The sequence below is a fragment of the Lemur catta genome, chromosome 1, assembly GCF_020740605.2.
Source record: "Lemur catta isolate mLemCat1 chromosome 1, mLemCat1.pri, whole genome shotgun sequence".
Classification (NCBI taxonomy): Eukaryota; Metazoa; Chordata; class Mammalia; order Primates; family Lemuridae; genus Lemur; species Lemur catta.
In genome coordinates, this window is record NC_059128.1 from 64,276,935 (window position 1) to 64,284,217 (window position 7,283).

At 39.0% G+C, this 7,283-nt stretch overlaps 1 long non-coding RNA gene across 3 annotated transcripts in view; it reads right to left on the minus strand.

Moving 5' to 3' along the window:
- LOC123650566 overlaps positions 1-6,525 on the minus strand; it is a 401,175-nt gene extending 394,650 nt beyond the window's left edge. For 2 of the 3 annotated variants that reach the window (XR_006739409.1, XR_006739411.1), the window contains exons 1-2: positions 6,467-6,499; positions 6,238-6,322 (exon numbers count right to left, since the gene is read on the minus strand). This is a non-coding gene — a long non-coding RNA (uncharacterized LOC123650566). Of the gene's footprint in view, positions 1-6,237; positions 6,323-6,466 lie in introns of all 3 variants that reach the window. The other variant, XR_006739413.1, reaches the window with a different exon arrangement.
- Positions 6,526-7,283: the final 758 nt, after the last annotated feature.

Here is a 7,283-nt window from a genome sequence, read left to right on the forward strand (position 1 = left end):
AGAAATTATAGTTAAAAAGTTAAGCAATGATGAAAGGGCATGCCAGGCAGAGCACAGGTAAATAGTCCAAAAAATTTATTTGCAGAACACAGGTAATTAGGCATGGATATTTTGAGGTAGTGACAGGAATTTGAAAGGACAAGAATCACAAAAGGCTTTAAATATCAAGCTAAAGGTTTTTACTCTATCCTGGGGACCATGGGAAGCTATGAGGGTATTTTTAAATAAAACCTTTTCATTTCAGTTATACATACAGAAAGGTGCACAAATCATAAGTTTACAGCTGAATGAATTTTCACAAAGCAAACACACCTGTGTAACCAACACCTAGATTAAGAAAGAGAATACTACCAGAACCAACAGAAAGATTTTAAGCTATGGAAATATATTATCAGACTTGCAGCTTGCAAGATCTTTCTGATGCACTTGAGGAAGAGACTGTTGGCAGGGAGATCATTTCAATTGTAAAGGCAAGAAATCATAAAGGCCTTAAAGCAGTAGCATTGTGAATAGAGAGGAAGGGTTACGTTTCAGAAATATTTAGGAGGCAGGATCAAGAGACATTTTAATAGATCAGCGTGCGAAGTGGTGGAGAAGAGGAATCTAAGACATGCAGCTGGGTTAATGACTGTGGTGGGTAGTTTACAAAGATGGCCACAACAAACCCCCCCATCCATTAGTGTATATTCTTTTGCAATTGACTTTGTGACTTCTCCCATCATGAGAGGAAATCTATTTCCTCACCCCTGGAATCTGGGCTGGCTTTGTGACTTGCTTTGATCAACAGAATGTAGCAGAAGTAGCACTGCGTGACTTCTGAGGATAGCCTACAAGTGGCCTTGCAGCTTCTGCTTTTTTTGTCTTGGGACACTGCCCAGAGTCTGCCGTAGACAGGCCCCAGTCTAGCCTTCTGGAAAGCAAGAGAAAACATAGTGGTGGGGAGCACAGGCGTGGGCTGGGGTGGAGGTAGGGACAAGTTATCCTAGCCAACAGCCAGAACCTACTGTCAAACATGCACATGAGGCCATCCTGGACCTTCCATCCCAGCTAGCCCTGTAGCTGAATGCATGAGTAATCCCCAGAGAAAATAGCAAAGAACCGCCCAGCCATCCCATGGAATCATGAGAAAGAATAATTTGTTGTTTTATGCGATAGCGTGTTATACAGCAATAGATAACTCTTTTCATTTTGAATGATCTCTGTGCCTTTTAGTCCAGGTGATATAATTCCCTTGAAACATAAATTGGTACCTGGAAATAGAGTAGAGTGCTAGCATAAGAAAAACCTGAAAGATGTGGCATTTGCTTTGTGACTGATAGCTGGTGGGGGCTGGAAGGGCAGTGAGGAGAATGTCAGTGGAAACAATGAGACATTGCATAGAAGCAGGAACAGGGTGACCTGTGTTATGAAGTAGTAGAACAATTGGCAAATATGTCACTTGTAGTAACCTAAAAGATATAAAATTACCTACTAAACTTTTGGATTTCCAGGCAGAATGTTGAAATTGTCAACTGGCAGTTTTAGTCAGGTATGACAAGGAATTACAAAACAGAGATAAGCTAAAGAAGGAATTGTCCCCTTTACAAGCATAATTTAGAGGAAATGTAGATGGGCCAGGATTTGTCAGATTGGAAAACTTTCTCATCCCCACTCTTTTCAGAAGGCAATAGATTCTCAAAGTAAGAAATGGCCTCAAGGTAAAAATTAAAACACAAGTATGGTGGATTGTAAGATTCCTTGTTAATACCTCTGAAAGATTTTAGGTAGTGACCAGCAGATACTTTTAGCTGAACAAACAAACAAAAACAAAACAAAACAAACAAACAAAAAAAAAACAGCTTCTATAAAGCTTAAAGTTACTATCCTTACAAATGGCCCAGAGTAGAAAGAAGGGTCTATCTCAAAAAGAATTAGGGACATGACTTTTATGGCATGGAATGAACCCACTCAGATTCACAGGAAACTCACAATGTTTTAAGGGAATTATATCACCTGGACTAAAAGGTACAGAGATCATGCAAAACAAAAAGGGGCCTCTGGGCCCTAATTTTCTATTGGCAGGAAGCAAACTGAAAAAGTTACTCAGCTAGAATAAGGTTCACTTCTTACAGAAATTTTCAGAATGTGAAGCAAGAGCCCAGAGGGTAGAGCCAAGAGTCTAGGAGAACAATGGATTAGAGCAGGGGTCCCCAACCTAAGGTGAGTTGTATAAGTATTTTATTATATATTACAATGTAATAATAATAGAAATAAAGTGCACAATAAATGTAATGCGCTTGAATCATCCCAAAACCATCCCTCCCCCCAAATCCATGGAAAAATTGTCTTCCATGAAAATGGTCCCTGCTGCCAAAAAGGTTGGGAACTACCAGATTAGGGATCTATTCAGAAAGCAGAATGTGCTCTAATCAATGAATATTCGTATTCTGAAATAGGAGAAACTAGTGGCATGTACCTGGCTGGACTTCAGAATTGCTATAGTCTAGTTATTGCTCTATGTTTTCCATTCTTCTCCCTTTTGAATGGGAGTATCTATTGCAATGATCTGGTTGGCTGTGGGAAATGCAGATCTCTGGAACAAGACCCACACCCAAGACAAGATTAAATGTGCATGAAATTTATTTGGGGAAATGCCTTTGAAAGAAAATGGGAAGAAAGCCTACAGAGGCTAGGAGACCCAACAGATTGTGATGCCATTCTGACCCCAAGCAAAAGAGAGGGAAGCAAAATTAGGTGATGCTATGCAGTTCTAAGGAGTATTTGGCAAGGTTGCTGGAGAGTCCTCATACTGAAGTCACTTATCAGAGGAGTTCCCCATCTCTAAGAAATGGGCCTTCCATAGCATCCCTCCTGCACCCAGTCAATGCCTGGGAGCCACTCCTGGAAGGCTGGTCTCAGGGCAAATATGGGAAGGATTGCATAGGCCATAGGTCAGTTATGCTCCCGCCAGTCTGTGATCTGACAGAAGCCTTCACATGGCTGCCACGAACAACCACCTGGCAATTCCCAAATCCTAATCTCCAGCCCTAGCTTCTCTCCTGAGCATTAGAGTCATAACTTTGATTGTCATCAATTGTCTTCAACAATGCCCCATATCTACTTCATTAATGTGTACAATAAGTCATTATTGAGTCCCTAGTATATACTAAACATTGTACTAGTCTGAAGAAGCTCATAGACTGAACAGGGAGATAAAATGTAATAAATAATTATAAGTCATTTGTTCTCTCAACAAGTATTGATGGTGTACCTATTAAATACCAGACACTGGTACAAGTCCTGGAGATATAACAGTGAATAAAACATGCTAATGTGCTGTAGCTGGATAAGTCAAATGAATAATCACATAATTATCATATAACATAGTATGTGAGATAGGAAAGACATAATCTACAGCTTAAAGCATAAATAGGAGGTGTCCACGTGCACAAGGAGAAAGGCAGGGTTTTCTAGGTTCTCAGAACAGCATAAGCAATGACAGGTAACAACACAGCCTGGGAGGAACCACATGATTGTAGCTGTTGGCAATTGGTAATTTCAATAATTTAAGTAAGAAATAAAAAGTAAATGAATGAAAGTCTGTGAAAGGAGAAAGGAGGTGTGGGAAAGATATTTAAGAAATACATACAATTGTGAGGATTTGCCGACAGGTAGGGTTTGGGGTGGTAGAAAAGGAGAATCCCCTCAATCTCAACATGTCCAACACCTGTCCCACGTCCTGTATGTCATCCCTTACACCACTATTCACAAAGGCACTCTAGCTGGAAAGCTCAGCGAGATCCTGACACAGAGCTTGGTACACATGCAAAAAATGCATATTGAGTAAAGTAATTAATAACCATGAGTCAAAAACACAAATTGACATCATTGGCTGTATCATCAGGGTTCTTAGCTGCAATCGCAAAATCCATTCTGGCTGGTTTAAGCAGAAAAAGTATCTATTAAAAGGTATTAGGCCAGGCGCGGTGGCTCACGCCTGTAATCCTAGCACTCTGGGAGGCCGAGGCGGGTGGATCGCTCGAGATCAGGAGTTCGAGACCAGCCTGAGCAAGAGGGAGACCCCGTCTCTACTAAAAATAGAAAGAAATTATCTGGCCAACTAAAAATACATATAGAAAAAATTAGCCGGGCATGGTGGTGCATGCCTGTAGTCCCAGCTACTCGGGAGGCTGAGGCAGTAGGATCACTTAAGCCCAGGAGTTTGAGGTTGCTGTGAGCTAGGCTGATGCCACGGCACTCACTCTAGCCCGGGCAACAAAGTGAGACTCTGTCTCAAAAAAAAAAAAAAAAAATGGTATTAGGTAGCTCACAAAAAAATGGAAAAGCCAGAGAAACATACTGGAGGTTAAGCTTTCAGGAATGATGCTCAAAACCAAACCACAGAACTGTCTGATGAGGAAACTGGGGTCCCTACCTCCAATGCCAAGAGTCAAATGCTATGCACTGGGCTGAAATGGCTGCTGCATCCAGCCCCACTGCCACTTCTGCAGTAGGCAGCAGCCTTGCCAACGCTGCACCACTGCCACCATCAAAACTGGACACCCCTGTGCCACCCACAGGAGCAAAAACCAACGTTTCACGTGGAGCCTGTTTCCTTAGGTGGCTCCCTCTGGCATACAGTCTTGTGTGGATATATCTGCTGGTAGAGCCTGGGTCACTTGCCTGAGTCTCATCCTTTGCTTTAGACTGAAGAATTTGAGTTTTATCTTCAAAGTCAGAAATTCTATGTTGGAAAAGTGGGGCTCTTAAAGTGAGAAATTCCCCAAATATGGAAAGTATTCAAGTTATCATGGGCAGCCATACAGTTGATATACATAGCTTCACTCATCTTGTGATTTTATCTAACAACTAATTTAAATGCCTATTTAGAAAAGCACCAAGCCAATTGTCTAAAATTAAAAAGGAATAGTCCCTGTCTTGAAGCACACATACCAGAAACTAAGACCCCTTTAAAAAGTGTGAGATAGTTCTCTGCTGCAAACAAAGGTAGTGTCACAAGTTTTGACTGTAACCAATATGTGACATTGTTAGGTCTATGTTTCTCAAAACAAATTCTTCTCCAAACTTACTAAGCTGACTGCCAATTTATTCTATTTAGTGTGTTCCACTATTTATCTTGGATTGAATAATAGTCTGTTTACTTCTTTCTTCTACAAATTGAACAGTTTGGGAATGCTGTGTACCATTCTGTCAGCTACCACTGCTAGTTCTTGAATAAAATTTGTTTGAATGTTTTATAGTCTAATTCAATGCTTTCAGTAGCACTTTCTGTGATAATAGAAATGTTGTCTATCTGTGGTGTCTAGTCAGAAACCACTAGCCACATGAAGCTAGTGATCTTAATGAGGCCTTAAAATGTGGCTAGTGCCATGGTGGGACTAAATTTTTCATTTAAATTTTTAATTTAATTTTAATCAATCTAAATTGAAATTTAAATAGTCACATGTGGCTAGTGGCTAGCAAATGGGATGGTGCAAATCTTAAGCTTAAATATTCAAAAAATGATCCTAGGTGCTTCAATCTTCAACATTCTTTCCTTTACCTCTGTTTACCCAGTGTTACTATCCCTAACATCCGGGATTGGTTCATTTTCTTTTTCTTGAAAGTTCACTGACAGTCCCTGACATAGACTGTAATGGAATCAGTCAGAACTGGACACAATCTAATGATATAAAATTAAGATTATATCTACCCAACAGGCCACAAAGCTTCTTGATCCATCCCAGTCTTCCCTAGAAAAAGAATTCAGTGATTAACAGAGAAGTGTGATTATACAAAAAAAAATGGGGAAAGGTTATTATATATCCATTTTAACAATAGAGAGGTAGACAACTCATGCTGATTACTCATATGTCCTTAAAGTCTAGTTACAGAAAAAAAGTGACCATAATACTATTAATGCAAATACACATCACTACAATTGTAGAATTAATCACAATGTTAAATGAAAATAAATGCATAATGATGAAACTAATCACAATTTATGTTTTTAAAACAGACAGTAGTGACTGAAAAGCACACCAAAGCAAGTCAACACTGATAATGCACCTATAAAGCAACTATCCCTCACACACATGCTCAGTAGGAACCTGCTACTTAGCCAAAGTCTGGCAGCCTGACTTCTTAGCAGAACATAGATTAGATTTTAGTTTATAAACACAAAATTTTAGAACTCATTTGAGAGGACAGTTAAACTGAATACAAATTTACTATCCAAACAAATTGTGCATCACTTACCTGGAAAAACTCGAGGAAGGACGTGCTTTGCTTTAGATTGACTCACAGCCTGCACAACTTCGAGAATCCCTGCATTGGAGAGGATCTGAAATAAATTTGGGCTCTACTGTTGTATCCTTCCCATTTGGGTCATAGTCTCCAGATTCTCAATAGGTAAACAAGCAGATCAGACAAGCAAGGGTCAGATGCATGACATTTAACTGGATCAGACATCAAAATGCATTCTTACCTACATTACAATCAGTTTCCTCATCCTTCTAAGATATAATCTTCATCATGGAAGCCATCTTGATTGCTACCTATGAAATCAGAGAGGAAACAAATGATACACATTAGATGCATATCACATCTAAATGTCCCAGAAGCCCCAATTCATTTAACTATTTTTATATTATTACAGTACTAAATAGAAATAAAATAACAAAGGAATCAATAAAGTAATACTAACAGCATTATGATAATACACTGGATAAAATGATGAAAAATGAATATATAAAGTCACCCCTGAACATCTAGAAAATTCAGAATTCACATGGAAATCAAACACCATGATTTCTCTTATTTTTGAAGAACAATGTAAAATCCCATGTATCAAGAATAGTTCCACAATCAGGGACAAATATAATCTCTAGAAAAACAGAACATTAAACTAGTTTTAATATTTCTGTATGTAAAAGATAGCATCCAATGTAAAACATAAATGAAAGATTTGTTTAACCCTCCTGAATCTCACTTCCTTCAGTCAACTTGACAGTATGGACTACTTGCAGGCATTTTCACCCAGCAGATTCTTCTAATACCTGGGGGTAGAGGAGAGTAAACCAATAAATTAATGCGAATGTTTCACATTATCCTGTGAAAATCCTTGGACGGTTTTCTGTGACACATTCATGATAGATTACAAAATATAAAAATATGGATAACCACCTGTCCAGAGAGACCACTCTTTATACATTTCCGTATATTACAACTTCCAGCTTAGGAAGTAGACAGAGGCAAATCTTTTAAGACCCTCTTCCATATCCATTCATATTCTACAGTGGTAA